The 25,169-nt window shown below is 39.1% G+C and overlaps 1 long non-coding RNA gene across 1 annotated transcript; it reads left to right on the forward strand.

The window, feature by feature from the left end:
* Window positions 1-2,148: 2,148 nt before the first annotated feature.
* Window positions 2,149-17,141, forward strand: LOC113022952 (uncharacterized). Its single transcript, XR_003272475.2, has 4 exons — window positions 2,149-2,301; window positions 11,296-11,333; window positions 11,453-11,621; window positions 16,928-17,141. It is a non-coding gene; the product is annotated as an uncharacterized LOC113022952 (long non-coding RNA).
* Window positions 17,142-25,169: the final 8,028 nt, after the last annotated feature.

Genomic DNA, 25,169 nt, shown 5'->3' on the forward strand with positions numbered 1-25,169 from the left:
TAAATATGTTTAGAAATAACATGCCAACAATATTATCATCTATGTGTTCACTAGATAAAGAATTTCTATTAAACATTCACATCACAGGTCAAAAACATGACTAAATCTATAAAGCTATTAACTTCCTGCAAACAAAAGCCTTTAGATTAGATCCGCCTAACACTGAACAATAGTAATATGTTCATTAAAGTTATCAGATGACACTGATCTTCGGTTTTTATTGTGTCACCCTAACATTACCTTTGGTACAATACTGTAGGTACGATATGTTAGGATCCTCTCTTGCATGTTGTGATGGTTTGTGGAGAACTGAAAGATCTGAAACTCTTCTGCCAGTTCAGCTGGAGACTGAGAATCAAGAACAGATGCATAAAGCAGCTCCAAGCCTTTCACTGTTAGCATGTGCCTTTGGAATTACCCCCACACAGTTCTAATAAAGTAGTTTACGGTGTTTTTAAGTGTTCGACTCTTGACACAGTAAATATAACCCGACATATCCCCCCTTACCTTTAACTTACTGTTGCTTACTTAGGCTTAAATATTTAATGTTACTGAGAAAAGCCAAACTTTAAAACCAAGTTTTCAGTGGATTTGAGATCTATATTGAGGGCATATTTGGAGGGTTTTCTGCTTAAAGTAACAGCGTTATTATAATCATCTGTTGCACCTGCTCCCTGCCTGAGCTTCACCCACAGTTCGAGCCACTTGTATTTCTCGATTCAGCAACTGACAAGATCCTGGCGAGTAGAAACCCAGCTGCAGACTTTAAACATTCCCTCGTGCGCTCATTTTTTCCTGCTTCACATTGATGGTTCATTGGTGTATGGACTAAACAACTGCAAAAATGTCAGAATACAATAGGTTACTGCATTCTAATAAAGCTGATTTATGATTCACTGGTTCATTCCTATGTTTCTCTTTGCATGATTTTCCAGTGTTACTGGAGGTTATTCTATTAAAATGTAATCAACATTCACTTTTTTGTTGGAAGTGTGGCCACAGGTTCCCATGCGATAGGCACTTTGGCAGGGAACTGATGCAAATGTGCAAAAATTGAGTTCTCAGTGTGCCAATAGACTGAGGCTGGATGCAAAAGGATATGAAGACAGAGCCAGACGTATTGACTTCACAGTGTTGTAGTCCACAGCCCTCTGTCCAAAAAGCAGATAAAGTCTCACTCATTGCTGTAACACATGACAGATGATGAGATACTTACGATAATTTACTGGCGTTTTGTTATCAGATCATTCTCCCACTCAGTGTATTACTAATTTCAGTGATGGACGACAACATGCTGCAAAAATGCCTAAAAAACAACAGAGAAAAGATAGAATAGCGCAGGCTGTTTCACAAAAGGTAGGATTATATCTGGTCTTTCATTGTACTTGAAATCGCCTATGTAAGTGTGCATGTAAGTGCTCCATGTTGGACAACAGTGTGTAGGAGGTGCTGTGATCTTGTCTTGAGTCATCACATTTTTGGGACACAATTCAACATTTGCCCACTACCTGCTATTCTTCAATTATTTCTGCTGTCTCTTATATTCATATGCTGGTTGGAGAAGGAGCAATTAATTATTATAAAATAAATGCAACAGTCAAGGATGTAACTTAAAACCCCTCTGACAAAAGGCATGAGAGGGAACAAATGGCAATTATCAGGCCCAATGATTTGTAGCAGACTTTGAACATTTTCAGAACTGAAAAGGAGAGATCAGGCAATATTACAACTCCAAGGTGAAGCAACACTGAAATAATCCCCTCCCCTGTCAGCACAAAGTTCAATTACATCCAAAATTAACATATTTATGTTGTCCTGCTGCTGTCAGTATAAGTCATGTTAAGATGGGTTGAGAGCAACCGAGCAAACCTCATGCTATAAACCACTATAACCTTATCTTATCATCAATGAATGACTATCCTATAATTAATTAACATCTAAATTTGAATTCATTGGACTCCCTCCCATTGTATAGTCCCATTAATCATTGCACTCAGTGTACCAATCACTCTCCTGGCAGTGTTAATTGTTGAACAGTAATGAAGCTACAGTAGTCTTATGAGAATAACAGTGAGATGTGATTGATTAACAGTTAAAGGATCATTGATTTACTGGTCTCCGGGTGCTGAATAAGCACCATCGATAAGCACTGTGAGACAGCATTTCCTGTCTCCAGCTCTGAGGCCTTGAACACAGCGGCGCTATAGAATTTAGCCTCCTCCTGGAATTTAAATATATATTTATAGACGTAGAATCCGGCTTCCATGCACTGGCTTTCTAATCTGTGTCTGCGTTTACAGTGTAAGTATGCTATATATTCTACAGTACGTGTGTGTGTGTGTACATGTGTCTAAATACTGAAAGCTTGAATTCTAATATGCAACAGAAATCTAATCCAATAAACATTTTCCATGGTCAGAAGGAGTTAATCTCATACTAGACAGTTTTTAATAGCTTTAATCGAAGGAGACATTTGCACCCTTACATTTATTTCATTCATTTAGAATCTTCTTTTTGCCAAATCTAAGTGCAATATTAACTCTTCTTTTGACAGATTTATGTGATTATTCAATACGGTGTTTCTTTACATAATAGTCACAGTCACTTAAATGCCCTTTCAACATTACTTACTCGTTAGTAATGTTTCCTTTTTTTTCTTTCCCATTACCTGTTTGAATCCATCTCTTACATTACTGCCAACTTTATGCCAAATTTAGCCAGCTGCTTTTGTAACACAACACCAGATTTTTGTTAATTATTTCTGTTAATTAAATTGTATTTTTTGTTATTATATTAATATATTATAATATCCTTTTTAAAATTAAGTTGTAGGCCTTTGTTTGTAACCTCAAAACCTTTTTACTTTGACACATGGACAGGAGAACAAATTCTACCACACACTCTAGCACCTGAGCTACAGCCGGGTTAGTAGTGAGGTGTTTTCATAGTGTGTTGTTCGAAAAACTGTCAATCAGCAACAAAGGAGCGCAGAAAGGTCAAGACGTCCATGCAGAGTGACGCATATATAAGAGAATAAAAGCACAAAATCACAAAACGGTATGATTTAATAAGGTTCAGTTAATCTTGTTACTTTTTTCTTCTTTTTTGAGTCTCCGCTTGCCTTTCTGTGAAAGTGCCCACACACTGTTATAAATGAATTTGAATGACACCTTCTGTGGCTTGTGTTAAATCATCTTAATTTTTAAATCCAGATGTCTCAGCACTTGACAAATTAATTATTTAGTCACTGGGATTGATCCGCAATCCTGCAGAGTCAACACTGAAAGGAACAGTGCAGGCGATGGAGCAGTCTAAATGTATTATTCCAGCCTTGTGGCGAAAAGATCAAATGAATGCTTCGAGAATACAACAGCTGCTATATTGTCTTTGGCATTTTATGGTGTTTAACTATAAATATGCCACATATTGCCAAAAACAAACGAAATGTTAAAAGGTGACACAGCATGGATTGCTGGATTTAACTGTACTCCCAGAATCGAATCTTCTGGGCTCAACTCCAAGCTTTCACTGGCTGCATGCTGGGAGAGACCCATGCATCACGCAACACTGTAGTGGAAAATGGACTGGAGAGTATACTGGATGTTACACTTGCATTGCTAATAGCAAATTTGTCTCCAAATATGTGAATCGACCAACTGAGGAGGTCATTGACGAGAAAATATGATACAGTGCCGCAGCTCAATAGCTCCATCTGATGCAGATACACCGCCTTTTCAGAGATGTAAATGGATGTTTGGGTTCAGTTTTGCAAAGCAGTTTATTTTAGAGTTGTTGCAGGTTTGCGTTTGTCGAATTTGTTGTCTCGATGGGTTGCTGTTCTTTTGACAGAAGAAGCCCTCAACTATTCAGCCCTATGGCATACTGTCAGGTGAACACAACCACAGTATCAATCAATATCATATTTCACTTTGAGACATAAAGTGTTTTGTTGTACACTGTCACGCAATGCTTCTGTGGAACCTTTTGTATAATAAATTAGCCTTGCCTGACAACAGAAACCGAGCGCAAAACCAGCAAAATAAATATTTTACCTGTTATATGACAGTGTGCAATGCAACAAATTCTCCTATGCACCCAAAGGATAATAAGTCAGGAGAGAATTCTTAACAAGCGATGGGGTGGAGGAAGCAAGAGGGGGCTGGGAGTGCTGGGTAATGTTCATCTGGCATCACAGTCAGTGGCCACATGAGTTGGGGCACTAGCCAAATCTCCAAGCACAAACGTGGGATGTCTGGGACATTAAGCTCTCTGCATGTGCAAACCTAATTGATGAGCATAATAGGCTTTTCTCACAGCAGACATTTTGACTTGTCAAAGGAAAAGCACAGGTAATGTTATAAAATATTACCCACCTCCTTTAAGTGTCCCAGTAAGCCAGAGTAGCCAGAATGAACGACACAGTGCATCTGAAGTCAGGTCCCTTGTTCACTGATTTCTAGTCTATGAATGCTCCACACAGGTTGTACATAAAAGATGGGCACAGCCTGTTGGTTAGTGAAGACTCCATATCTTGGTGTTTTGAAATTGGATGTCACAAGTGAGTGGGGACACTACGAAGGAACCGAGAGACTCGGCTTGCTGTCAATCCCAAGTTTTACTCACTTTTTTTTTTTATTCTAATGGATGTTATACTCAAAAGGACTTGGAAGATACGATTAAGACCATAAAGTCATCAAACAAGTGCTAAGTGGACAAGTGGATCAAAAAGGATGGTGCTGTTTTTCGAAGACTTACTTCGATACTTTTGTGCAGTTAGATGAATTGCAGCCTGATGGCCCTTACAATTAATGTACATTTCAGTTTCCTCTTGTCTCATTGCTATGTGGGATTGCTAGAAGAAAGTAGTGTCCATGCCACTGACATGGACCTTTTATAGCTCCACTGTGACATCTGTGAATACTAAATGTGGTTAGTTTGCACAGATGCAGTATTTATCCTTCCCTCCACCCTTGTCAACAAACAAATAAAAGGAAAAAATTCCAGTTGATCAAAACTCACTTACCTTTCAAAATAATCCGCAATCTTCCTCTTCTGTTCTCCCTTTCTTAAATCTGAATTTTATCACAATCTTTTTTGAACCTGCAAAAAGTAAGCTGATGTAACTTTGTGTCAAAAACTGTACAAAACCTGCTCGTTGAGATCTTTGAAATGTTACATTCAGAATGACCTTTTATTATTACATAACAGTGTTCACAGATTTAATTCATTTAAATTAAGATCAACAATTCACATTGTTACAGTCTAATATAATTCTAGGAAATTACAGTAAAAACACAGACAAATCTAACACTTAAAAATTGTACTTTTTTGTATTCTACTGTACTACATTTTCCTGTATTGTACCTTTTCGTACTGTACTTTTAAAAAATATTATCTGCCTAGAGTTTAGCAGACTGTTAAAAAAATAACTAGTATTAGCTATTTAAGTTTCTTAGCTAGTTCCAGCTTAATGAAATGACTAGGTTTTAATTCTGAGAACATTTAAAATTAGAAGTCTGCAAAATAAATTATTATGCACTCGATTGCTGCTTCCATCCATCCACACTTCGTACTTATCCAGGTCAGGGTTGCAGGGGGCTTGAGCCTTTCCCAGCTACCACAGGGTGAAAGGCTGATGACTACTTCTGCGATATTTCCCACCCAGCTACTGAAAGAAAGCAGCTGTCACATTCTTTCCAGACAAGCAAGGCAAGCAGTGTTTGACCAGTGAAATCTAAAAGTAGATATCAGTTAAACGCAAACAGCATTTGTCACAAAACTTGTAAACCATCTGCATCCATACTTTACATTATTGCCATCTTGTTGTCACAATTAGCCACAGGAACCATGCTGCTCAAAGCTTAACCTGCTGCTTTGCTAATATGTCATTTTTTTATTCATATTTTTAATCCCCCTGTAAATCAATACAGTTCAAAGCTTTAATTTCAGGTGTGATTTATCTATTATTGTTATTATTATTATCATTAACTCATTCACTGCCAGCCATTTTCAAATGAAACACAACAAGACTTGCACCACATTTTTGTCTCACTGCGTAATCCCTTACGTGCGCAAACCCTGCACCTCCTTGCAGGTCTACTTTTACTGCTGGTGGGCTTCAGTTCAACTTACGTTGACTGCCATTGACGTCTATAGACGTCAATGGCAGTGAATGAGTTAAAAATGTAATTATTAGTGATTGTTGTTGTTGTTGTTGTTATTGTTGGTTGTGCTCAGTTATTAACTAAGAGTGACAGGCAAGGATAAAATCAGCAGATTTTAAAATAAATAAATCCTGACAGTTACCCGACATTGCGCAAATCAAAACAAAGCGATGTCACTTTAAAAAAAAAAAATGTAATTATTAAATGATCAATTAGTTGGTCCTGACAGGACAGCCACAGTACAAACACATGATTTGACAGAATATGATGCATTACCGAGTACTGAGCAGAATATAAAGTAGATGAGATCAAGCTTAACCATTATACAGTAATGACATTTCTATTTTTTCAGCAGAATAAGTACTTTTACTTTTGTTACTTTGCATGCAATTTTCCAGTTGTATATGCAGTGAGGTGTTTTCATAGTTTTTATTGTTTGAAAATGTTTTGAAAATGACTCCACCACCCCTCAATTTCAGGAAGAAAATGGAAGGATGGCATTATAGTAAATATTTATTTAACCACTGAAGTAATAATATGTTAGAATTCTTCAGGAAGGAAGGAGCGTAGAATGGTGAAGGCATCTAGAAAGTCTGCTGCAAGCTGCAGGGGGCTGTCAGCATATATAAAAGGAATGAAAGACAGGCAGCGTAAAATAGTATGTTTTTGATCTGATCCAATTTATCTTGGTAAACAGTGGACAAAGTGGAGGTGTGGGACTGGGGAGTGTCATCATCTGTTTGTCTTTCTATGAACATCACCACACACCACAGCAGCAGTATACTACTAACTAGCAGTGTTATTTTAAAAAAGCTGTATGTACACTGATAGTTAATAATGCTCCCTTTAGCAAATCAGTCTGTCACTATCAGTGTTGGTCAAGTTACTTGAAAAAAGTAATCAGTAACTAATTACTGATTACTCACCCCAAAAAGTAATCCCGTTACTTTACTGATTACTTATTTTCAAAAGTAATTAATTACTTAGTTACTTAGTTACTTTTTAAAAACACGATTTACAACCTGACGAGGTGATAAAGCGATAGATCTTTCAGCCCAATTCTACTTTTTCTACATAATCCATCATACAAAATGTAATCAAATGGAAAAGTCTCTTTTTTAACTTGTTTTATCAGTTTTAATCTTTTAACTTTATGCATCAAGCAAAACATTTAATTATATGCAACATTCTCTGACTTGAATAAATTAGTTTAACATTTAAACCTATTTTCTACACATTCCAGCACATAAAATAAAATATTTTTTGTGTTTTCACTCACTCTTTCAAACAGATGCAAGTAAAACACAGCAGAAAATAAATAAAGTCAAAGACTCAGCGGTCCTTTTGCTCTATTTTCACCTGTAAAGCAGGAGCAGGGTAGGCGGAGGGTTACCCTGGTGTAGGTGTGCTGCGGTCAGTTGAAGAATCCGCACGAGTGTCTCTGTGAGTTTCCCATCACGTCGTAGCTACTCGGTGCTTGCTCGGAAGTTTAGGGGTTTTTTTCGCTGTAAAAAGAAGTTTTCTTCCCACGCACGATGGACGCTAATGTTTTTGTCACTTTTTATGGAATCAAACTCAAAGTAAGGTCAGTACTTCCACACTTTAAACGCTGCACGCTCATACTCTCTCCCGCACTCGATATATTATCCATTGTTGATCTGCACACAGCTGCTGTCACCAACGTCGCACTTGCTTACGTCACTGTCATGAGACATTCTCGCAAAAAAAATCACGGTTTTAGTAACGCAGTAACGCAGCGTTCCTACGGGAAAGTAACGGTAATCTAATTACCGATTTTGCAATAGTAATCCCTTACTTTACTCGTTACTTGAAAAAAGTAATCAGATTACAGTAACGCGTTACAAGTAACGCGTTACTGCCCATCTCTGGTCACTATTGTAGGCTTGGCGTTAATTGGGGAGTGTAGTATTTTGAGCATACATTAGAGTTGATAAATACACTGTTTAATCAATTTCTTACCTTGATTCTTGCATATGTTAAAAAAATGAATTATATAACCTGAAATAAACCTGTGTTATGAAGGTTATGAAGGTTTTTAATTAGAACTGGGACTGATGTTAACCTTACTGATAAAGGGCGAGTTGAAACTCCAACAGAACTGCCTTTAAAATGCAAATGTAAATTTTTGTTTTGTGTCTTTGCTCCTTCTATCACACATATTTCACAAGTCCTGAGGCCCAGAGTCTATGTATAAATGGTATCATTTATCACAGTCTGTAATTGTGTGTGTATGTGTGTGCAGGTTGGGAGGGTGGGGGTTAATTAAGGAGAACTCCGTGTGTTGCAATCTGTGCATTGAGATGACCTGCTGCTCATTTTCACATCACACCCTGAATCAAGCTGTCACTAATCTTGATTTAGCCTCCAGGCACAGGTGCAGTCCCACGTAACATAATACACGTTGCTGTAAGAGCTGGGAGCGTGTGGTTATTAACGCACAAAATCTCGCACAGTCTCACCTTATAAAAGTTGTGAAGTTCATGCATACTCATTTATTTATTCACACCCAGTTGCCCAGATGGTTTGCCTCAGATTTCAATTGCATCAAAGTTAAAGGATTGTTACTAACAACAACAAAAAAAACCTTAATCATGACTTAATGGTGTTCTCTGATGAAGGAATGAGGCGCTCTCAAAATATTACACTTCACCTTCTGCACAGCTTATTGAGCAGAAGGTTATTTATGAATCATATTTGCACATACACATTTGTCAGAGAATGTGGGGGTGGTTTCAAAAACACAAGATCAAAATGGCGTGCAAACAAAAATATATTTTATTGAGAAAGGAAGTTTCATATATTTCAATTAAAACTGCAAACTTGGGTTGGGGGGCTTAACAACTGCAGCCATGTTTTAGACAGTAAGGCCAGCTTTGCACAGTAAGTTTACCAGTTTTTCAAATTTTACTGCAGAAACAAACCTTATGTTAGCTAACTAATTACCTTATTAACTACTTGTTATAACTGACCAGTTTGCCTAGTAAAATACACTGCTCAAAAAAAATCAGAAACACTTTTTAATCAGAAAATAAATCAAAGTCAAATTAAACTTCTAAAATATTTGGTCAGTTAACTAGCTGAAGGGGTTTTTAATCAGTTTTAGCTGCTTTTGGTGTTAATGACATCCACAATAGGTCTACTAGCAACAGTGTTGGGAAGGTTACTTTTAAAATGTATTCCATTACAGAATACAGAATACATGCCCCAAAATGTATTCTGTAACGTATTCCGTTACGTTATTCAATGACAGTAACGTATTCTGAATACTTTGGATTACTTAATATATTATCATGCTTTTTACAACAACGTGAATGTACTATTGCTGTGATTTATTACTAATGTAAATGACCTCTGACTAATACGGCGGGGTCCCTGTCGGCTCGTAGCCAAAAAATAGCTTTGCTTTGTTGTGTGGGTCAACTTTTCTTGCGAGAGACAGAGAGAGGCGTTGAAAGACGGCTCCAACGGAACTTATTGTTTCGGAGGAAAACACGAACACGGTGTACAGTCGAGTCTTAATAGCTTACTTACAACTGGGCTCGTCAGGCACTCTTCTTGGCTGAAGTGGTTATTATTATGTTTACATGCTTCCAGCTCCCGTTTTTCCTCGATGACAACTCGTACCTTTCCACTCCCCTTTTTCTCCCTCCTCGCTCACAGACCCATAAGGTGTATGGCAGTCCATTCTCCCTGCAGCACGGACTACACTGCCCATGATGCTACATTCTTTAGAGCTATGCTTGTAGCATTCTGCCTGTTAGCTTAGCACAACAACAACAACAACAACGAAAAGGCGCTTTCTCACCCAGGAAACACGCAGAGAGAGAGAGCGTCGCCCTGTAACCATGGCAACCGTAACGCTGCCGCCTGGAACAACAGAACGTAGCTGTCAAACAAAACCCAAACAGTCCTGACCCGCGACTATATGAAACAGGAAAGTACCGCAGTGTAATCCATTTATTTCAACAAAGTAACTGTATTCTAAATACCACCTTTTTAAACGGTAACTGTAACGGAATACAGTTACTCATATTTTGTATTTTAAATACGTAACAGCGGTACATGTATTCCGTTACTCCCCAACACTGACTAGCAACCATAGCAACAATGAGACAACCCCCAAAACGGGAACAGACATTTTTTTTCCTTCTCATCTTTTCTGACTTATTTGGCTGGAGTCAGTGTCACTACTGGTACTCTGAGGTGATACCTGGACCCTACAGAGGTTTCACAAGTATTCTTTTTCTGTCTCCCAGCAAAGTCCCAAGAGCATGTAAGAGAGGAGACAAACAGCTGTTCTATGACAGCTGGACCAGGATGTAGAATATCCTTAACCCATCAGCAGGACCGGTATCTGCTCCTTTGTGTAAGGAGGAACAGGATGAGCACTGCCAGAGTTACAAAATGACCTCCAGCATGCAACTAGTCTGAATGTCTCTGACCAAGCAATCAGAAACAGACTTCATGAGGGCCTGATTGGCATTTGGCATAGAATACTAGAACTGGCTCCCTGTGCTTTTCACAGATTAAAGCAGGTTCACCCTGAACAAAAACAACAGATATGAGAGAGTCTAGAGAAGCCGTGGCGAACATGATGCTACCTGTATCATTCAGCATGATTGGTTTGGTTGTGAGCCAGTAATGGTCTATGTAAGTAAATCCATAGAGGGATGCCCAGACCTCTAAAGGCAACGGCACCTTGATTGTTGTTGGGTATCAGGATGAAACTCTTGGATCTAGTGTTTGATAATCAACCCAAAGCAAATGACTTTGGGTTGATTATCATTTGTCCATAATGGAGAAAAACACTATTAGAAATATGTTCAGGACCAAAAACAAGAACTTCAGTTTTATGTATTAAGGTCATGAAGTTATCCATTACCTCTTTGAGTGACAGGTAGGCAATTAGCTGAGTATTTAGCACTTACCCGTCTTGGCTGATTACTATGATTCCTGGCTGCAGATAGCACCAATTCTGAGGCCATTAAGCTAAAATAAAGGCCTCAGAATGGGACTTCACAAACAACACATTTGGTACCTATATTTTGAATATACAGACTATGCTACACACCTGTAACAACATTATAGTGTTGATAAAATCTCCCTACAGACATCCGGGCTGACAGCCAGACAGTTGTTCCTGCTATGGTAGGTGAGTCCCTCCAGGACCCCATTTTGTCATTAAGACATGTGCACACACTCACAAGGTGAAAACAATATATGTGTCTGCTTTAATCATTGCAGTATTTTCACTGTTTCTTTGCTAGGAGCTGAGACTTCCTTCTGGAACAAACATTATTGATGCACTTGCTCGCACAAGCCACACAGCATGCTCGCAGTCTGCATCTACACGCAGCCTGACACTAACCAACGCCACCCACCTGATGCTTCACCGTGACAAGTCATTCTCAAGAAGGTTTCATGACTCCTGTAGAGGTGTTTTTTGTTGATACAGTAGGACTTTAATTAACACACCCTTCTGTGTTATTTACTGCTTGAACAATGAAGATGTTGGTTTAAAATACATGTGATATAGATCATACATTATGCAGTAGTAACTGGATCCCTACAGCTGTTTGACTTCACCCTGGACACTGACACTGTCACCAAATTAATATGAAATCTTCCCTCCATTATGAATGAGGGCCAGGTGTGCCTCATTAAATCTGGGCCCTCTGTTGCCAACACACACACACACCGAGCATGTTGGACACAGTGTGAAGTGTGTGCTGCCCTTGACTGGTTGGTGACAGGTACTGAGAGCAGCAGGGAGAGGACTCGCTGGAATTCCTAACATCAGGACTGTCACTCTACTCTCTCACTATTAAAACGTCAAGATGAAGTTTCATTTAGGGACATTAATTATTGCTGTTCTCTAACTGCACACTTTAAGAGGCCAGTTTGGTCCCGGCGAGGCTGCAGTGAGGAAACATTGTCAAATAAATTATGCTGTTCAGCTGACACCTTACAGTAAAGTAATTACAGTGCATTAGATGCCAAGAAAGTTAAGGGACAACGCTCACCACACCACACTCCTCCTGCCTCATTTTATGGCAGGCTCCAGTCTGTCACGTGGAGTGCAATGGGACATATTGTGCATTGTCTGTCGCTCCATCTGGAAGAGCAAGTTTTGATTTCACTGGTGGGACCGGCAGCGACAGAAGCCAGATGATTTGGGATGAATCAAAGCCCAGTTGGTTGATTCCACTGGAGCGACTGACTGAGTCGGGGGAACACGGCTGCCGCCTGCATAGCCCTCCATCTGCCGTCCTGGAGGGACCACTTCAGAGAGCTGGCTTAGGCCCAGTGCCCTGCCCGGTCCGTCCCTCGCGCCCCAGGGCCTCATCTGAAGTTGTAAGGCCGACCTCTCCGTGGCATGACGCCAGCCCTGCTTCTGGGATCAGAGCTGAAAATAGCCCACCAATTCATCACAGTTGCTTGCCAGCAGTGCTTTTGCTGCATAGGCACTTCTCTTAATTTTGAAATCTGTTTCAGAGTGACCCAAAGAGACCACTGACAGCTTCAGTAATGCCGTTATTCGAGGCCACGCTTAAAAGCAGCAGCATCAGTAGATGCTGGTGGTTGTAATTAACAGATAAATCACTGCAGCCTCGGTGATGGGTTGTACCTGAGCGGGGTCAGAGCTTAAGTTCAAGGTCTGGCTCTAAGAATTGCTCAGCCAGAAACAAAACAGCCCAACTTTTCAGACCTCTCAGACTGCAGCTTGACCCCAGTCTGCAGCTGTTGCTCCTTCTGCTCCACTTAGTCTGAGACTGCCTGCATCATCAGTAACTCATCAGGATTTTTTGGTACTCTGATTAGGGCCCTTCCGAGACCTCACTTCACAAAGCTCCCATTGTAGCACAGAGGTAATCAGGCTCACAGAGACGGTGCCTGTTGTTCTGTTTCTTTTTTCACCCTGAGAATAAATAAGTCAGGAGTTGTGACAAACAACAGTAATACAGAAAAAAGACAGAAATAACTTTTTTTTATGTCATTCAAGTTGATGATTCACATAGCCTAAAACGATGTTTGTCATGCAGCCAGCTGTTGCGAATAAAAAAAAATAGTTCTAAGGAAGCTCTGGAGAAACAGGTCAATGATTTCAAATTTTCAAGAAATAAAGTTCTGATTAAAGCGATTTAATGAGAGACAAACTCATGGATGTAATATTTTAGCGCTCAGTCACTCTACTCAGAACAGATTGGAACGGGGGGCGGGGGGGTTGACCTCTGCTTTTTCACCCATTTCCCAATCCTTTCCCAATACGGTCACAACACTGGCACATCTTGTCCAGTAATCTTATTGGTAGCAAAGTGCTTGTTAATCCCTTTTTCCCTGGAAATAACTAAAGCAATTGAGTCATTTAAGAGATAATTTTGGAAAGATAAACAAGTCAAATCTAGTAGCTGACATGTAATGGTATAGCTGCTTCTTTTATTTATGCATGTACTTGTCATGGATTTCTATACATATTTAAGTATATGTTATTAATTGACTACTCTATTACACATGATTAACACTGAGTAAGATATTGTATTTTTCTTGCAATTGATATGGATTATTTTTTTAGTACCATTCATTTTTCAGTGCATGGGTTTGTATATATTCAAGTGAACTGTTTTTCCCCCTCAGGCATAAAAGCCTGATGGGCTATCGTTGTTGATCCGTCAAGCTGAGCGGGCGGTGTAGACACCCAGGATTGTGTATATGATAACTCGACAATGAGGCGACGTAGGAGTTTTCAAATTTATACCATAGGTGCATCTACTAGGACGCTCAGGGGTAGCACTGGCATCCATCAGTATTTTTGATTCTGATATGATATTTCACTGGTGCTGATTATCAGTGAAAGTCATACCTAACCTGATTAATTAATGATTGTCATCATTACATCCACATTTACATTAGAATAATGCTGAGGGAAGCCTCAGGCAGCAACATGTTCTTTCTGCCACAGTGTAATATTTGATACATAAGGATTATATACACTCAACAAAAATATAAACGCAACACTTTTGTTTTTGCTCCCATTCCCCATGGGATGGACATAGAGACCTAAAATTCATTCCAGATACACAATATAACCATCCCTCCCAAACAGTGGTCACAAATCAGTCCAAATGTGTGGTAGTGGGCACATCTGCTATATTGAGATAATCCATCCCACCTCACAGGTGTGCCACATCAGGATGCTGATCTGACATCATGAGTAGTGCACAGGTGTACCTTATACTGCCCACAACAAAAGGCCACCCTGGAATGTGCAGTTTTGTCTCACAGCAAAATGCCACAGATGCCACAAGCAATGAGGGAGCGTGCAATTGGCATGCTGACAGCAGGAATGTCAACCAGATCTGTCGCCCGTGCATTGAATGTTCATTTCTCAACCATAAGCCGTCTCCACAGGCGTTTCAGAGAATATGGCAGCACATACAACCGGCCTCACAACCGCAGACCTCGTGTAACCACACCAGCCCAGGACCTCCACATCCAGCAGGTTCACCTCCAAGATCGTCTGAGACCAGCCACCCAGACAGCTGCTGGAACAATTGGTTTGCACAACCAAACAATTTCTGCACAAACTGTCAGAAACCGTCTCAGGGACGCTCAACTGCATGCCCGCCGTCCTCATCGGGGTCTTGACCTGACTCCAGCTCGTCGCCGTAACAGACTTGTGTGGGCAAGTGCTCACATTCGATGGCGTCTAGCACGTTGGAGAGGTGTGCGCTTCACGGATGAATCATGGTTCACATTGTTCAGGGCAGATGGCAGCTGAGAATGTCCCAGTTCTTGCATGGCCAGCATACTCACCGGACATGTCACCCATTGAGCATGTTCGGGATGTGCTTGACCGGCGTATACGACAGCGTGCACCAGTTCCCACGAATATCCAACAACCTCGCACAGCCATTGAAGTGGAGTGGACCAACATTCCACAGGCCACAATTGACAATCTGATAGACTCCATGCGACGATGTGTTGCACTGCATGAGGCAAATGGTGGTCACACCAGATACTGACCGGTTCTGGGTCCCCAGACACCCAATAGCGCAAAAAACTGCACATTCCAGGGTGGCCTTTTGTTGTGGGCAGTCTGAGGTACACCTGTGCACTACTCATGATGTCAGATCAGCATCCTGATGTGGCACACCTGTGAGGTGGGATGGATTATCTCAATATAGCAGATGTGCCCACTACCACACATTTGGACTGATTTGTGACCACTGTTTGGGAGGGATGGTTATATTGTGTATCTGGAATGAATTTTAGGTCTCTACGTCCATCCCATGGGGAATGGGAGCAGTAACAAAGGTGTTGCGTTTATATTTTTGTTGAGTGTACATAACTTTCAGTACTGACAGTCTCTGTTACACCTTCTCGCGAGCAGGACAGGGTAACACAACAACTCCAGGCAGCCTGCAGACACGTAACAGTCGCCTTAATACATTTTGGAGTTTCCAGTGTGTCTATACCCATTAGATCGTTGAAGCCTTTTTGAGTGAAGCATGACTGCTATTTTGTTTAAATGGCAAATAGAAAACAGAGAAATATCAGAGACAAATGACCCCTGATGTTGCAGCTGAATGTAGCACAATTTGTAACGGTTACGTTTCATTAATATGTGCTTATTTGTATAAACACATATTCAATTATGTATTTAAGAAGCTGTTGCAGTTAAACATTTTCCAGAGCTTCCACTAAACCCAAGTTTTTCATTATCACAGTTCTGTCAAGTGCATTCAGTTTTAATAAAGGTCGAGTACAAAGCAAGCATGGACAGCTTGTTGGAATTTGATGGTTACTGAAAAATTACTACTTGCAAAAAACAGCAAAGGTTCATAGCCTTCATAAAGTTCATATGTACACACACACTTTTTTTTTTTAAATAGCGGGTTTGATTTTGTTTGACGAGACACTTACGACTCATCGAGTAATGCCATTGACCAGCCAAACGTGTGTGCAGTCTGATAACGTCACATTTTAGTACTTGCTCGGGTTGCTTGGAACCCCAGCCAAGCAGGTACTATGGCACCAGGTACTATGACCTAATGGAAAACTCTGAAAACCATGGTGAACCGTGGCAAACCATGGCGACTCGATCCAAGCAGGTACTAATGGAAAAGGGGCTTTAGGTCCAGTGAAAGTAGTTCTTAATGCTACTGCATACCAAGAGAGTTTGGACAATTTTATTCTGTTAACTTTGTGAGAACAGTTTGCAGATGACCTCTTCCGGTTTCTGCATGACTTTACCAGTGCACAACGCAAGATGTGTAAAGATGTGTATGAGCGAGTTTGGTGTGGAAGAAGCTGACTGGCCTGCACAGAGTCCTGGATTCCACCTGAGAGAGCATCTTTGGGATGAATTAGAGTAGGGATGAGAACCAGGCTTTCTCATCCAACTTCAGTGTCTAGCCTCACAAATGCACTTTTGGAAGAATGATCAAAATTCCCGTAAACACTCTCCTAAACCTTGTGGAAAGTCTTCCCAGCTGTTATAGCTGCAAAGGGTGGGCCGACATAGTAAACCCTAGGGATTAAGAATGGGATGCCAATCAAGTTCATATCCGTGTGAATATTTTTTGTAATATAGTGTATGTTGACTGATATTTGTTGTGTCACATTAATTCTGTGCTGGCTATAAATATGCAAAGATAGTCTGATGAAAAGCTGAAAGACTTCAAAACAAGTCAGTTATTTTTAATGAAGGTCTGTTATTTTTATTTATTTGTTTGTTTCAGTGGAATAGAAGAAGTCCTGCAACCTGTCCTGGGTCTTACCCTGTTTTTCACCGTAGGACAGCTGTGATAGGCTACAGCCACACACATCCCTGAATAGTGATTCAGACAAATGGATCGACAAATGGATCAATCGATGGTTGTGTTGATAGGTCGATCGTCAGAGGGATCAAGGGGTATTAAATAACAAAAACTTAATAAAGACATTGAAAAAAGTTTCAGCTATCAACCCTTTTTTTAAAGACATAAGCACTCACCAAGAATTCTGCAATCAGTACATTTTTACTCTATACATTGCATTTCCTGATACTAGCACTACTACAGTACCTTTTATTTGAGACAGGTGTTGTGCTGTTATCCTCCGTCAGTCCTGTGAACAGACAGGATCCTGCCCCGACACTTCACTCATCTTGATGAGCTGTCTCTCTTGAAACAGCAGCTGTTCTACTGAGGTAACCTGTATCTGCAAAGGGGAAGCAGATGATAGAGAACAGCTCCTTGCTCTCTCAGTCCAGTGCTGTATTCCTGTGTTCGTGCACTTGTGTTGAGGCAGCTTTAAAACTGCACTATTCATAATATTCATAAGTGACAATCCTAGTAAATGATACACAGAAAAATCTTCCCAAATTCAGTGAAAAGCCTGAGACTGATGCACAGAGTGTCTTCATTATTTGTACTGCAGTTTGATGTTACATGACTTTTAAAATCTTTATTTTAAATTAGACCCTTATGCTTAATTAGATCAATTTAGATTGTGATTAAAGGCAACATGCTCATAAATTCTTACTTAAAAGATGAGCATGATGGAAAATTAAGGCGTGGGAATAAAAAGAAATCCTGCATTATGTGAATCATATGATAAAAATCAGTGTGTGCCCATCCTTTCATTTTACTTGTGCATGCAGGCAAAATGATTATTTAAAACAATAAAAATTCTGGTAGCCAGCATTTCTGCTTCATTATACAGCTGACATTGTACTAAGACACTGAGTTAAACGCAGTAAAAGATAAGAATAGTCGTTGCAGTCACAAAGAAAATCCATTCATTTAATGAGAACAAAGCATAATTCTCCACTTTCTGTTTGCAAAATAAAATAATCACAATTATTGTTCTTGTTTTCTGATAAGAATTAGTTAGAATGTATATTTTTGATTTGTTTTAACTTAACAAGCCACATTGCTACAATCTACCTTGCAGTTCTCATAAATCCCATTTGCCCCGTGTTTTGCCTGCTCGTACACATAACTACTGCTAATTACATAATATTAGCAAATCAGTGCAATGCATGCACAAGTGTTATGGTCATCGTTTTTTTATATTTGCTGTTGCCATTAAATGTAGAATAAGGAGTGCAGTAACTCTCAAAGAAATTATGCTTGTTCCTGTTTGATATATACATCGGGTCTTAGGTATTGGAGAGTATTTTATATGCATGTGTCTAAGGAAATCTGTCCCAGAGTGCATTAATGATGCATAGAATGGCCTAAAGCTTTTGGTTATGACTGAATGTTGTTTGATGTGTTAATACATCCTACACATTTTAATTAAGCAGTGCATGACTATTTCACTACACATTAATGTTGCCTGCACTTGCTAATCGGTTAAAACTATTATTTGCATTTTATTAATGTGCACTATGAGTTACTGATCCAAAGATGTTACAATACCACTGACAGAGAGCTGTACCCTCATCCTCTCGTCCTCTGTGAATGGAAATTGTAAACGAGTGGGGAGTAAACAGCTGACAGCCGAGCAAACTAGCACTGTTGTGCAGCACTTCTATATTTAAACAAGACAGATAGAGAATGAGAGCAGCTGAATCTTGACTTTGTCAGAAAAGGCTGGATTATAATGGAGCAACCAAAGCTAGCTGTAGTGTTCCGCACTAGTGTGTGGATGCTAGCATGGAAACAATGCTACTGCTGCTGTCACTGCTAAGGTTAGCCAAATTCTGCTAAACTAAGCTAATCCCACATTGTTTGTGTTTGCAATGTTTTATGCAGTCTAAATTTCACTGACATTTAAAAAATGATTTGACCAGCGAGGAATGTGACAAAAAAGTTTCACATCGCTAATTAATAATACATTAAATATTTGTTTGGCTACAATGCTTAGCTTCACCCATTTATAGTGTGCTCAGTTTTAAATGATTTCTGAGGGGTTTCCGTCTTTTAGTTTAGTCAGCTAGTTTAAGGCTTTGCTTCTATTAAAAAGGCAAATGAGTCACCAACAGCATCTCCCATTTGAATTTGGCCTTTTTAAACAAGGCCATGCAGTGTTGATTGTCCAACATATCCACAGACTAAATTGAAATATGGAGCCAGTCAGGGGCGATTCTAGGATCAGAGCTTTGGGGTTGCTGAGCACCCAGAGAGCTGCCCAGCCAGGCAAGATAAACTTTACTCATCACGATGAGACTTCTTCCCTGTCTCTGTCAGTCCAGGCATCCTTAAATGTCTCCAGTTGTCCTGAGTGCTCTCTGACTGTCTCCTTGGTGCATTTAAACCCCTGTTCCTCTCTGTCCTCGTCTTCTGTTGTCTTCATCTCCGTTATCAGTCATCATAATTTTACCATCTCTGTGCAAGTCTGTAAATTTCTTTATTAAATGATAAGATTCTTAAATTCATCAAGTCTCTCTGTGCCTGGGTCCTCGTCACAAAACATGACATCACTGTTTTCTACATTTTAACACAATTGAATCCCCACATTTGTAAAAGAAAAGCAAAACGTTTTTTTAAAGTCTTTAACAAAACCATCAAATCAGATAAAGGTTATTTAAATGCTGAAAATGAAGAATGGATTGGAATAAAAAAAAATACATACCCTAACCTTAATTACTGGGGGAAAATGATGCTCGTAGTAAATGAGAAGTAAACTGAGTGCATTTTTTGGACAGAGGTTCACTTTTAATGTGTATGTATAATACAATACAGATATATAAAAATACACTCCAAAAATAGAGTCCTTGAAATGTACAAATGTACAAAATATTGATTAAAAAATTATAAAAATGGAGGCAACTTTGCCTATGGTACAATGTATACAATATATGAAAAGATCTTTACTGCAGATACTACTATGGCTCTGCAGATTTTTTTCTTTTATTTTAACTTATGTGGCCTCACCTTGAGGTTGGCAAATCTGTCTATCACTTTTGGTGGTCAACTCTCTCAAGCAGTTTAACCGTTTCTGTTGTGCCTGTCACTGTTCCCTGTCTGTTTTCTTACCTGGTTCTTCCTGACCTTGTACTTTCTCCTCACGTCCCCCTCTTTCCTCTCTCTCCCTCTTTGGACTGACAATCATACACAAATAGATTGTATTCAATTAGATTTAAAAAATTACATTAATATGAAAAAAATATATTATTAAGATCACTAATAAAAAAGTCCTCTCTCAGTGTACTTTCAACCAAAAGGCAAATAACCAAACCACATGTACATCTAATAAAATATATAAATACTGAAACACTGATCCAACATTATTCTTGATTGACGGATCATTTGTTCTTACACTTTTACCTGAATGTGGCTCCTGGTTTTAATATCGGCACATATGACAAAATAAGCAGCTTCTCTCATTCCATTTCAAACAGGACAGGCAACAACAGTAGGCTAAAACAATTTTAAGTTTTAGATTTTAAATAGGCTGTATAAATTTCAATGGGAGCAACAGGCCGGTCAGATGTCGCTGATTTTACTACAGAGCAGGATGGATTGTAGGGTAGCAAATATCGTCGGAAAACACATGTTTAACACTGCAGGTTACCTGGTGTAATGCTTTTCAGTTAAATAGAAACATGGTCTGACTCCTACCTAACTATATAAAGAGTAACTGAAGGTTAAATGCAGCTAATATGTCCTGTTTTAAGCAGAGCACTTACACCTCCGCTCGGCTGAGCCACCATCGCTCTGGCAGCAAGAGCACTAGAGCCAGAGTAGGGGAGAGCCGAGCTGGAACAAACCATTTTGGGAGGGGGGGATATCTATACTTTTGTTGTTAAAATGTTACGTCTCAACCAAGTACTGTGTGCTTTTTATATTTTTAGTAGTGTGTCACACAAACAGCAAATATTGTCAGAAAAGTAAGAAATCTTTTGGGGTGCTTTGATTCATTTTGGGGGTGCTGAAGCAAAATGGATCAAAACGCCCCCGGAGCCAGTGTAGTCAACTGAGAACTCCAAGAAAGTTTTTTTCAGAGAAGAGAGTTAGCTCTGCTAATCAGGAAGCTCTGTGAAAGATGATATTTCCTTGTTACCCCGTAGCAAACATTTTTATATACATAACTGAAAATTTGAGTTATGGATAGCTCACCTTTGCCTCACATTTGCTCCTCCAACATAACTGTGTTTAGTGTAACCAAGAAACAAAATGTTTGTCTCGTCTGACATGTGCATTTTTTGAAGAGGTCAACTGCCAATTTTAGTCAAGCTCAAAGACTTCTTAGCAAACTTATCTTTCTCATGTTGGCCACCTTTTGAGAGTAGTCAGTGACACCAATGTTACAGCAGCTTCCAGTTCATAGCAGGTCTGTGTCTGGGTGGTTTCTTTGTTGTTTTTGGCCATCTGAACATCATCTGTCTTTCATCTGCTGGTGACAGCTTGGGTATTTTTGAAAAGGCGACTTCACTCTGCAATAACTTACACAGTTGTTTGAGCTGATTATATTGAAATATGCATTTCTCTAGAAATACTCCGAGATTGAGTCTTGTGTAAATCTGTGATCTCATTCTCAAATCTCTCCTGAGCCCTCTGGACACTTTTCATTTTACTGTGTGCTGGTCATGTTGGCTCAGAGAAGCTATCAGCTGTAGTCATTCATGATCACTAAATGAAGGTGAAGAGGTCCTACAGTACCTTAAATGTAAAATTCAAATATTCAGCTCCACCAGATTATTAATCTATTAGTCTACATTAATATTAATTTATATAGTCAGGGGTAAAAACACAGTACACCCTGTTTGATTTTTAAAGTTTTACATATGAGGACATCATAAAAATTCACCAGCTTTAAAATTACTTAAATAGAATCACAAATGAGTGTGCAAAAGAAGATGTTTCAAAGGTTTGTAAAACCACGTTTAGCAGCAATAACTTAAAGTAATTGTTTTTTGTATGACTCAGGAAAAATCTGGTCTACTCTTCTTTACAACATTTATTCACAGACCTCTTTAAGGTCCTGCCACAGCATTTCAATCAGGTTGAGGTCCGGACTTTGATTGAGCTATTTCAGATTTCCTGCTGTACTTTGGATCACTAGCTTGTTGCATGATGGTAGAGCTTCAGCTGTCTGACAGATGGCCTCACAATTTACTCTAGAATACCTTAGTATACAAAGGATTTCATGGTCAAGTCAACAACAGCAAGATGCCTAAATCCTATGGCTGAGAGACAAGTTCCACACAGTGCTTGGTGATTTTTATGAGGTGTTTGGCTCCACCTTTGACAAAAACCAAAGACACCATATCATCAAGATATGTCCACTTTGGTCTCATCTATCCAAAGGATATTATTACAGAAGTCTCGTATGTTGTTCAGCTCCAACTTTGCAAACTAAAGTCAGGCTACCATGTTCTTCTTCAAGAGAAGATACTTTCTTCCTGGGAATCATTCCAAACAAGCTATTTATTATTCAGTTTTTCTTTTCTAATAACATGAACTTTAATATTTAACATGCTAACAAAGGCCTGTAGAGTCATGTTTACACTTTCTCTGAGCATTGCATGGTCGGACTTTGGGGTGAATTTGTCATGCTCCTGGGCCGTTGTTGGCCCAGCGTTCTTAGTTTTCTTGTATTTTTGTATTTTGTTCCTTATTTATGCTGTGGTTCCTGTTAGGGATGTTCCTTATTTGGTTACCCTCTGTGTGCCCCTCTGTATCTGTGAACCCTCGTCTCCCCTCCTTGTGTTTTATTCCATCTTTCCCCAGCCCGCTATGCCTGTGCTCTCCCCGTGCTCTCCTGTCTCTCTCTCTCCTCCTGTCTGCACCTCTGTACTTCCTGTTTTACTTTGACAGTCTCCCGTCAGTGTCGTGTTTCTCCTGCCGTGTCTCGTTACAATTACCTGTGTCAGCTGTGTTCCCCGTGTGCTCCCACTTCCCTCGTTAACCCTCTGTGTATTTATGTGCATGTCTCCCTCAGTTCAGTGTCACGTCGTCAATGTCGCCTCCCCGAACCTGTGTGTCTTTCTGTGCTCCCTCGGTCTTCTGTTAGTATTCCCAGTTTAGTTGTGTTTCGTTGTAAGGCGTGCAATAAAGCAGTGATTTTGAGTTCAGTTCCTGTCTCCGTGAGTTTTGCGTTTAGGTCCTCATCTGCCTCCACACAGCCAGTTCATGACAGAATTTGTTTCCACTTCTGGCTACTGTCTTCAATGTTTTCCACTTACGAATAGTCATTCTCACTGCAGAATGAAGGACTTCAGAATGTTTAGAAATTGCTTTAAAATGCTCCCCACATTGATGACACATTGATGATTAGCAGCAGTTGTGCTACTTTTAGGAATTTCTTTCAGCTACTAACTTATTTACAAGAACCACTTCACCATAGAACCACTTTTTAGTTATTTAATAAAATAAATATTGTGCATTCAGTCCATGAAAAAAGACTCTGACTGTATGTAAACTTTTAACCGAACTATCTTTTTTCAAGCAAAGATTTCTGGAATTGAAACTTTGGAGAAATGCTTAGTCTGGAAAAAATAATCAACTGCAATCTCCACAAACACTTTCAAATATAATAATTATTGCCATTTATGCATGTTTGGCGTGACGGGTGTTGATCCTGCAGATGCTAGGGGAGCGAATCATTTTAAACCTGACCAGTTTGGTTAATTGCCTGGCCTTTGTTCATCTGAAAAAGGCGAGACAGTGATGCTGTTGTTCACTTGTACATTAAAACGGGAAATTAATAAATCGTTTTAGAAATGATAAGCAGGGTTGTTTTGTTACTGCGCTTTGTCAGACAACAATAATATCGGGCTGTATATTGCCTGATTGCGCTGGACCTTTCAACATGAATTTGAGTGCGGGCAATTTTCATGACAAAAGAAATAAAAGTAACAGCTCCAATAATAAAAGCAAGAATAGTTTTTGTCCTTTTAATTACGGTGGATAATATACAAACAACAAATGAGGCAGTGGTACGAATTCAACAATTCCATCACTGAAACTTTAACAATAACCTCACGCCAGTCTGAATCTGAACTTGATTTTACAAATGTTTAATCATGTGTGAATGTAAATGGTATTTATCCATTACAATTAGATCTTCTACATCATATGGCTTTTCTTTGCATTTAAAACTTGGGTTTTTAGTGATTCAAAAGGTGAATATTTACCATGTTACTTTATTAAGTCTATTAGTCATGATGTAAAAAAAAAAAAAGAAAGAAAATAAGAAAAAACAGCAGAACAGATTCAAAACAGTATGCACTGAGTGTTAAATAGCTTTTGCTTTTCATGATTTGTATAAAGATGTGGCACATTCACTGTCTGGTTGTTTTGCATTGACTTCTAGCTGCTGTGTTGACCTCAGTAAGTACTGATTGTAACTTTTATTTGAGAAAAAAAATTGACAATGTCACAGCAAAGAGCATTTGCTTTAAAAATTAGACATCAAAAATGTAAAGCAAATGTCAAGCCTTTTGTTGACTAATAAAGAGACATTTAAAATGTAAATTTGCTCCAAGGTCCATTAAGTGTATGGCCAGAAGAGTTCAAAATTAAGTGTAAAAGCTTGTAGCTTTTTTTTCTTTCCAAGGTTAAGAATGAGCTTTCAACTTTACTCCAGTGATAAAAGCACACAGAAGAAAATGAATTCTGTTATGAAATTACTAACAAAAACAAATATTTTAGACTAAACTAAATGTTCTAAGTCTTTAAATTAACAGTTTTAAAATTTTGGTTTCTACTTGCACATTTCAGCAGCAGCATTTCGCTTTTTGAAATAGACATAACAGCAAAACCCTGCTCATCCTTTTTGCCTCTAATCGGAACCCTTATTTTTTTTAATGATCATAAAAGGTTAGATTAGTTAAGACTTGAAACCAATAATAAGATTGAAAAAAATGTCAGGGAATTGTTTCTGTGGTCCTAGATCAGGTAAGCTAAAGGGTTGTTTCATCATGGACTTCTATGCACTCCGGTGTCTCTCTACAACGAGAAAATTGTCCACCAATAGGCATTAGACTGGTTGCAGGAAGTTGTTGATTGGAATTAGTGAAAGTTTGCCTTCTAAATAAGTTGTGTTGAT

This window comes from Astatotilapia calliptera, chromosome 5 (genome assembly GCF_964374335.1).
Source record: "Astatotilapia calliptera chromosome 5, fAstCal68.1, whole genome shotgun sequence".
Classification (NCBI taxonomy): Eukaryota; Metazoa; Chordata; class Actinopteri; order Cichliformes; family Cichlidae; genus Astatotilapia; species Astatotilapia calliptera.